The following is a 9,945-nucleotide window of genomic DNA, read 5'->3' as shown; positions in this document are numbered from 1 at the left end:
CATTGTAGAAATGGAGCCCAAATAGAATAGAGAGTGAGGAGGGAGATAAAGATCTAGTTTGTGATCATTTTTTAATGAGATTAATATACTTCATTACCGACAGCCTAATATTCACATGTTGTAAATAAATTATGTAACAGTTTAGTATATTAGTACCAGTTTACAAAAAACCTGGGAAATCTTGATGTTTTGGTAGTGTGCAGTTGTCTTGTTCTCTCAGTAATTTGGTGAGCAGATCAAAAGATACAGATCAAGCATTTGGAAAGTAATGACAGTTTATTTCAATTATTTATGACAATTTATCATAATGTACAGTAATGGTACTTGTTGCATGGTGAAGTCTCTGTAATAAGAACCCTCAGTAGAGCATTCTTCCTACTGCTTCTCTTACATTAGACATAATTGTTAATATTTTATGACTTCTTACTGTAAAAGGAGTACATACGGCTACATTTTTACATATAAGGTTATGAATTTATACATTCACTCACACGTGCAACTGCCAGGAATACAAGCCATTCAATAAACTTTAAATTTTTGGTTCCAAGTAGACAAGTTCTACATATCAATTGTTCTTCTTCAAGCACCCCAATACCAAGTGCTGATTTCTATACTCTCAAGTAATTATATTTACTCAAGTAAACATATTTAGAAAAGAGGTACAAGTATTCACATGCTTGGATATAATGCTATAATGCCTATTCTCACCATTTGTTACTGTTTCCAAGGAGACTGAATTTTTGATGGATAGTAAACGAACTGTGTATATGGGCATTAGGAAAAGACAGATACATACCGTAACTAAGTTTCTGGTGTTACATATTTAAAGGGATTCACGAAAATTGAAAAACATTTGAGAAGGCTAACAAGGATAATCCAGGGAGTAGTGAGAAAGGACTGAAGAAACTGAAATCATTAGCCTTGAGAAATATTGGAGAAGAAGTAGAAAGAAGGGGCGAGTAAATACTTGTATCACAGATTAAGTCAAGACTTATTCTCTATGGTTCCAAAGTGCTGGATATAAGCATTTAAGTTACAGGAAGGCAAATATGACAGTGAAAACAATTACCTGGAGTGGCAAAGTGCTCTGCTTTGCTAGATGTGTTTAAAAGGAGGTTAGGTTCTTATCTTTGGGGATGCTTTAATTTTCATTCCTGTCCTAAAGTGAACTCTTCCAACACTATGATTTTAAGACTGAATTATTTTCTTACAATTTAGTGATCACATGATTAGTAAAAATTGTTTTAACTTCATATTTATTTTAATTCAAATTGGATTTGCTAGTAAGTAATTATATTGCTAATTGTATATCTTTTGCTCCTACTGCAATAACAAAACATTCTAACGATTTTCAATTTTTCCTTTAAAATGGTCAGTAATTCCCATTGTAATGTATATTGCTGGCATGCAGTATACAGTGGTACCTCTACTTAAGAACGCCTCTACTTAAGAACTTTTCTTGATAAGAACCGGGTGTTTAATATTTTTTTGCCACTTCTGAAGAACCATTTTCTACTTAAGAACCCGAGCCTAGAAAAATTTCCCAGGAAATTTGACAGTGATACGAAGGCCTGGCCAGTTTCCTTCCATTCCCCCTTTAAGCCTGGCCATTTCAGGCTTTTCCGGGCTGTTAATGGAGCCTTTCAGTGGCGCTTAATGGGGCTTTGGCAATCCAGAGCGAACAAAGCATTTTCCTTTCTCTGGGCGCTTGGAGAGGGAATAAACCTCTGCCAGCACCCAGACAAAAGAAACGCTCCCTTTGCTCTGGGCAGGAGCTGTCCTCCTCCTTTTCTTCTTCCTCCTCCTCCCACCCAAATTCCGAGATTTTATTTCTTTCCTAATGGGTTTGTACACATTATTTACTTTTACATTGATTCCTATGTGAAAAATTGCTTCTAGTTACAAACCTTTCTACTTAAGAACCTGGTCACGGAACGAATTAAGTTCTTAAGTAGAGGTACCACTGTATATTGTTGTGCAACATGGCATATCAAATGTGGGAGTCAACAAAACTGCCTAAAATAATTTAGAGGCAATGATCAGCAGTTCATCAATTTTGCTAACCTTGACAGATGGCCAAAATTTGTGGGCGCCACAGATCTGTTCTCTCCTGGGTCAGGAGACAAGCAAGCTCTCACCTCTGATGTCACATGCTGTTTTCAAAATATTCAGAATCAAGAAGCATTTTACTTTCCAAGTATCTGTAAAGCCCAGTGAAATATCAGTGTGTCTGCTCTTTTCCTGAACTTAGATAAAGATAAGAGCTTGTTCCTAATGTCATGATAAGTTTTAGAGAAATTTCAAAACCTCAGCATTATTTCAGGAGAAAATCTCCCGTCCTTCCAATTTATCCAGAATCTGGAAAGGCATGGAAGTTCATTCTTGATATAATACTAGATTTTAGATGCGTATAGAAGCAGAGAGATGCCTTAGGACTCTATGGATGCCTATGAGCCCCAAGATGAGTCCTCGGAGAGGGGCGGCATACAAATCCAATTAAATAATAAATAAATAAATAAATAAAGACCTCATCTGTCTCCTGCAAGACAAAAAGATGTGTTCACTATTGGAAATTGCAAAATTTATGCAAAAATGTTTCTTATACTTATCACCTTCCAAAACATCTGATTTTATCTCACCAGCCAGAAAATAATTTTATTATTCATCTCACAGTAATGCTAAATCCACCTTTAACTATACTGGTGCTCTAAATATGTTTACAGACATATAATTCAAGTTCATTTTAACTTAACTGATTTTTTTAAGTGAGTTGAGGTTCAGTATATAAATATGTTTTTGATTGTGTGCTAGACCACTCAAGGAGAAATCTGCCAACTTCAATTAGCATATTTGTATTTGAAATAAACATTTTACAGAGCACTTATATACACACATACTTTTGTTAATGGCGCAGCAGCAACAGCAGAAGACAAGTTTGCATTTACTTAACACTATTTTAAAGGTTTAAAATCCTTAAAAGATTGCTTCCAAGAGACCTTTCAGTTAAGCTGTCCCTTCTCACATCTTCTAAATTGTTATAAATAAGCTTTTCTGTATTTATTGATTTTAAAAACTTGTTCAGGTCAAATACATCTGATACTTTGAAATGCAGAAAATATTACATAGGCAATTAGATTAATCAATTTACGTACCTGTGGTTTCTCCAGTTCCCCAAGCCTAGTCATGTGCACACTGTCTTCATTTTCTCATAGAGAGCAAAAAATAACTTCTACCAATGTTTGTATTTAGCTTTCACACTGCCATCTATAGTTAAATGGAAGAAATTAAATGTGTGTTACATCTACTGTAGCTAACTGTCACATCCAAAACTCTAGTCCAAAATACATGAAAAAGTCTCAGGCATTCCCACCCATATATGCATTATGTCCATTAATTTTTTACAAAGTAATCTAATACATGTGTAATCAAAAGTAAATTTCACTCACTCTCAGAAAGTTCAGTATAGGATTTCAGCCTTTAAGTATTCATTTTATTTCAGTGAAATTGTATAAAGGGTAAAAAAAAAGTATCATCTCTACCTTAATGAATGTTTTATCTGCTACATTGCCTGATAAAATAGTATATAAAAGTGTAGCAAATTGTTGGGATTATCTAGTAATAAATGCAGGCATCATCATATCTAATACAACTAATCTCAACCAACATATTGATCAATCTCATCAGGAATCCTGATTACTTTATTATAATATTTTTAATATTCCTACATTTTATATGCTTCTTGCAAACCAATCCATTTAGTCAATGGCGGATTAAGGTTCACTGGTGCCCTAAACACTGACAAATCTTGTTGCCCCTCTCCTTTATACATACTGTTGTACATACTGGGGGTTTCCCCCCTCAAATTTGTGGTGCACCTTTGGGCCTGGTGCTCTAAGCACGTGCTTAGTCTGCTTAATGGTTAATACACCAGTGCAATGAGTCCCCTATTATACAAGGTTTTCCTTAGCAGTGCTATTCAATCGCCATCACAACTACTGTACTAATAAAATTAAGTTGGAGGATAATCCCTTAAAAACTGGGTACAGGTGGGTAGCGATTATTTTATCTTAAATCAGATTCCAGTGCTCCTTTGCATCTTGCCTCTTCCCTCTTCCATGCAGGGCTGTGGACTAATCTCCTCCTTCGAAATTACTCCTGAATACAAACTGTGTTTTTGCACATGGCAAGCAAGCCTCCCTGCCTACTCAACGCCAAGCCACTTGTCAAGGTCTCCACCACGCTGTTTTCGCTCTCTTCCCCACTACAAGCTCCTCTAAATGGAAATCCCAAAGTAACAACAAAACGCAGGGCAGTTCCTATATGTCCGCTGATGTTGCCCCTAAACCACACCATACACATATTTAATTTACAGTAGCATACGCGTGCATTTTTAGATTGCCAATAATTAAGGGAAGGAGAAACACACCTGATTTTCCCTCCCTCGATCCACGCTCTCTCGCGGTCTTCACTTCCATCCAGCCAAAGAAAGGTAGCAAGTTGTAAACCGTAATCTCTGAGACTGAGAAAGACAGACTGGCACCCACGACACACACGCACCCAGAGCCATCCCGGACTCGCCGTAGGCTCTTGGATGCCAGCCTCCCGTCTGCTGTCCTGTTCCACCTTCTTGTCCCCTCCCCAAATGCCTCTCTGCGGCCACTACCGCTGACAATGCGGTGAAAACGGGTGTTGCCCACCTGCGCACATGGGCTCTTCGGCTCTCCCTCGCGCGCCTCTCTTCCTGCTGGTGCCGCAGGATGAAGCGTCTGCTGCTCTTTGCAGCTCTCTGGACGCCCCCCCACCTTCTCTTCACGTAGCCCGCTCCAAACAGCTAGGGGGGAGCCTCACACTGCGGGTGCCGCTCCTTCGCCGCTTGGGATTCCTGAGGAGGGAGGCAGAACGAGCGACTCCACTCCTGCCCCTACACACGCCACGATTCCCGCCCCGGGCGGCCCGCCAAACGCGCGCGCGTCCTTTGTGAGGTACATTCCTCCCGCCGGGCCGGGTCCCCTCCGCCAGCGCCTCAGAGCTGGCAAACTCCTGCCTCGTAGAGTATAGCCGGTTCCCTCCCTCTTTCCTCCTCCTCTTCCTCCCCCCTTGCTTTTTGATCACATGCCCGCGTCTCAGGCGCCGCTTGCTGAGCGCAAACCTCACGCCAGCATGCCTGCTGCCTACACACCGCCAGTCCGCCTCCTCTATCCGCGTGTATACGGAATACGCACGCACACACCTGTCCAGACCTTATGAGACACCTCACCACGCTGCCTTCTTCACTGCCCCCCTTCCTTTTCGGCCAGCCTCCGCCACCGCGAAAACTCGTCCAGCCCACCTGTCTGCGTTGTGTTCCCTCCCAACCACCCTCCCGCCGTCCCTGAAAGCTAACCACCCACCCACGCGGCCTTGAAGAGCAAGAGCGAGCGAAAACGTGTGGCAGAAGCGCGAACGGTGCGCTGAGATCCATTCCCACACACAACGTCCATCACTCTGCGCGCACACAAAGATCAACTGACTCTTTCCAAAAGCTGCTAGCCCGCCCTGAGAAAGATAACGGGGGAGGGTGGGGAGAAAATGGAGCACGTCTTAAGATACTGCTGTGGTCTCGAATTGGGTCTATAATAAGCAAAAGCCTTTGGGTTTTAAGTAGTTTCATCCAACTTCCAATGAAACTTACTTGCTTGGAAGGAAAAAGCATTTCAAATCTTTTCTGATTCTGACACACAAGCCTGGAAGTGCTTAGTCATCTCAATCTAACAACCCAATCTGGCGGCTTATTGAAGCTGATGGAATCATTTCTGAGTTATTTATGTTTATATTGGTACCCCTACCATCATGCCATCTGAATGAAAGGTTGTATTTGAAAATCAAATTCTACTCTTTGCTGAACTAAAGGACAGCTTTATATTGGAGTCAACTAAGGTGATTGCACCAGTCAGTGCAGCAGTTGTGAGGGCTGTAAACTGTGCACACCCTTCCAGCAAATGGGAATACAGTTTGTTCCAGGTAGTTTGTCCTACAGAAGGATATTGTACCTTTACCACTACTTTTCTGCAGGTTAGCTGCTGGGCAGGAAGAATTGTCTTTCATCTCAAACAGCCAAATTTATTGAGCTATGTGTGATTTATTTATTCAGTTTATATTATTACTTCACATCTCTTGATGGCTTATAATTAGAACATAAGCAAAAAAAATAGACAAACAATGCAAGCATTAAAAATAATTAAACAATTAAAAACCATACAGCACAATCATCAAGAAAATAGCTGCACATTAGCTATACTAGCTCAGTATTCTACTGTCCTTTAAAAAAGGAAGCTTAGAACTAAGACACCTTAAACAAGATCTAAGTATTGCCCACAAGATCATATGCTGCAATGTCCTGCCTGTCGGCGACTACTTCAGCTTCAACCACAACAACACTAGAGCACACAATAGATTTAAACTTAATATTAACCGCTCCAAACTTGACTGTAAAAAATATGACTTTAGTAACCGAGTTGTCGAAGCGTGGAACTCATTACCAGGCTCCATAGTGTCATCCCCAAACCCCCAACACTTTACCCTTATATTATCCACGGTTGACCTATCCAGATTCCTAAGAGGTCAGTAAGGGGCGAGTACAAGTGTAGTAAAATGCCTTCCGTCCCCTGTCCTATTGCTCTCCTATATCTCCTATACCTTTCTTCTATTCCTATATCTCTTCTTCTATTCTTTCATTGATATGTTCTATTCCTTCTTTTCTATTCTTTCTTAGATATATTTTACTATGAGTATCTCCTCTATAACCTTCATCATGTATTTTACTATGTGTGTGTGTGTGTGTGTGTGTATGTGTGTGTATATATATATATATATATATATATATATATATATATATATATATATATATATATATACCCACTAAAACCCTCATTATGTATTGGACAAAATAAATAAATAAATAAAAATAAATTTGTTTCCCAATTGTGGCAATTTTAAGATGTGTGGATTTCACCCCCCTCCCCCAGGTTTTCCAACTACTAGGACAATGATAGCGAACCTATCGCACGGGTGCCACAGGTGGCATGCGGAACAATATCTGTTGGCATGTGGGCCATTGCCCTAGCTCAGCTCCAACGTACATTTGTGTGCCGGCCAACTGATTTTTGGCTTGCACAAATGCTCTGGAAGGGTGAGTTTGGCTTCCAGAGAGCTTCCAGAGGATGGGGGAGGGTGTTTTTACCCTCCCCGTGCTCCAAGAAAGCTTTTGGAGCCTGTGGAGGGCGAAAAACAAGCTTTCTGGACACACCAGAAGTTGGGAAAGTGGCCATTTCTGGCCTCTGGGGCATGGGATAAGTTGTTTTCGCTCACCCCAGGCATTGAATTATGGGTGTAGGCACTCATCCATATGCGATAGCGCGCGCACACACACTCTTTCAGCACCCGAGGGAAAAAAGATTTGCCATCACTGTCCTAGGAATTTGGACAGCTGAAGTTCACTCATCTTTAAGCTGCCACGGGTGAGAAACAATGATCTAAACCCATTTTTTCCCAACTAAATTCTAATTTATTTTGATGGATTTGTAGGACAATCCTATATGCCTATCAGAAACAGCTTTCTTTGGTATTTTCTCATAAATTAGGTACAATAACACCTTTATTTTTTTCTAGCAAATGTGGTTGACCTGTAGGCTTAAAGTATAGAGGAGGCCTAGGTAGATTGATTGCCCAAGGCATATCCAAGGGATTTTTCGATTACTCATAAAATATAATCTCATTCAAATCAAACTTGACTCCTAAAGATTTCACATACATGTATGTATAGTTTTCTTGGCAATAATATAGAAAAGCAGTTGTATCTAAAAAAGATCTTTGAACTAGAAATCTATATTGGAATTATAAGAACACAAAGCTAATGAAATCTTGTTGCAACAAAATTTCTAGTAATAAAAATAATGGGTATCTACCTCCATTTCAATGAGAGGCTGCAAGTTTACTGGATTTCATAGCATTATGGCTGAAATGAGATGGGAGTTTGTTTTCATAAAACTTCCGTCTAACCTTGCAAACATGACAGGGACTAAGTTCAGTTTCCCACTTCACATAAACCTGTCAGATCTAAACTATTTCTGCTGGTAAACTGCCCTTGCTGAAAAAAATTAAGAAACATTGCTCACTATTAACAAAAGCAGAATACAGTGCTCCATCACTGTATGTTTTCAAGATGAATTTTGACAGCCATTTGTCTGAAATGGTATAGGTCTTCTGCTTGAACAGGAACTTGGACTAGATGACATCTAAGAGCTCTTCCAACTCTCTTGTTCTACTAATCCTGTTTAAAAAATGAAATTGACTAGAAGCAATGAAGACCCAGCCCTTTCAGATTGAGGAAAGCAAGATTTATAAGGAAATTGAAATAAATAAATAACTGGTAAGAGATACCTAATCCCATCAAGTTTCATCACTTGCTGACAAAAACTATTTCCAGAATGCCCGCCTGCTCTAAAAAAGTATAATGGTTTCTCTCTCTCTCTTCCTCTCCCACCCACCCTCCCTCCCTTTCTCTCTCTCTCCCTCCCTCTCCCTCCCTCTCCCTCTCTCTCTCTCCCACCCTCCCTCTCTTTCTCTCTCTCTCCCTTTCTCTCTCTCTCTCTTCCTCTTCCTCCCTCCCTTTCTTTCTTTCTATCTCTCTCTCCCTCCATCCCTCCCTTTCTCTCTCTCTCTCTCCCTCTCCCTCCCTCCATCCCTCCCTTTCTTTCTCTCTCTCTCTCTCCCTCTCCCTCCCTTTCTCTCTCTCTCTTCCTCTTCCTAACTTATCTATTTTCTTTGCACAGTCCAAAGATCCTGACACCCAATCAGAATTCTACAATTTCCCATCCCATAATTCCATAAAATATTTTTATATTGAAAAATATTCCCTCCTATTATTCTTAGTTCCTTTGTAAACTGGAACACAATGATTGTTGTTTTAATAAAGTGTGATCTTCCTCCCCAGAGTTAGCATCCATTTTTTTCACCACATCAATAGTTTAGTTACAATAGTGTTTACTGAGCAAGGAATAAATGAGAGGTGTGGGGGAGGGGAGATTAAGTTGCAAAGTGTATCTGAGAAGCGTATCTATGTAATGATTCACAGCCTAAGTAAAAAGGGAATTATCTGCCTTAGGGAAAGATTTTGTACATTTAAAACATGTTAATCAACAAATACAACAAAAACACCTTTTAAGCATGCATCAATTAAACTCTATTTCATAAGACATGTACCTTACAGAACAAAATATTGGATAAAATACCGTAGCTCCAGAAATAACTTTCCCAGTGTATGTGTATACCAGAGCAGTGATGGCGAACCTTTTTTCCCTCAGGTGCCAGAAGAGTGTGGCCGCGTACTGTGGTACGTACATGAGTGCCCACACACATAATGCAATGCCCCTCCCGCATGTCCCACCCCCTGTAAATGTGCGCATGACCCACCACTCATACACATGGGACATCACACCCCCATTTTGGCCTCACATCCCAAAACAGTGGTGGGAGAGGGGGAAAGCCTCCCATCCCCAAACAGGTTTGTAGGTTTGCCATCACAGTACTAGAGCATGGAAATTATATGATACACTGCAAAACATACAAAATTTAAAGCATTTTTAATTACTTCATGAGTCTATAGAAGTCAGTAAATACTAACATAATATTCATTCCTTCAGCAAGATAAATTTCATCTCAAACACTATATGTGCATACTGTGAATTCATTTTTATTTATTTATTTATTTATTTATTTATTCGATTTTTATGCTGCCCTTCTCCTTAGACTCAGGGCGGCTTACAACATGTTAGCAATAGCACTTTTTAACAGAGCTAGGCTATTGCCCCCACAATCCGGGTCCTCATTTTACCTACCTCGGAAGGGATGGAAGGCTGAGTAAACCTTGAGCCGGTGATGAGATTTGAACTGCTGACCTTCAGATCT

General features: G+C 40.2%; 1 long non-coding RNA gene across 1 annotated transcript; it reads right to left on the bottom strand.

Annotated features, from left to right (window-relative positions):
* Positions 1 to 257: 257 nt before the first annotated feature.
* Positions 258 to 5,071, bottom strand: LOC139166671 (uncharacterized). The gene is made up of 3 exons (XR_011559017.1): positions 4,427 to 5,071; positions 3,153 to 3,264; positions 258 to 2,539 (listed from the first exon to the last, which is right to left on the bottom strand). It is a non-coding gene; the product is annotated as an uncharacterized lncRNA (long non-coding RNA).
* Positions 5,072 to 9,945: the final 4,874 nt, after the last annotated feature.

The sequence above is a fragment of the Erythrolamprus reginae genome, chromosome 4 (genome assembly GCF_031021105.1).
Source record: "Erythrolamprus reginae isolate rEryReg1 chromosome 4, rEryReg1.hap1, whole genome shotgun sequence".
In the NCBI taxonomy this organism is placed as follows: Eukaryota; Metazoa; Chordata; class Lepidosauria; order Squamata; family Dipsadidae; genus Erythrolamprus; species Erythrolamprus reginae.
The sequence above is the reverse complement of the archived record's forward strand: the minus strand, read 5'-3'. Positions and strand labels throughout refer to the sequence as shown.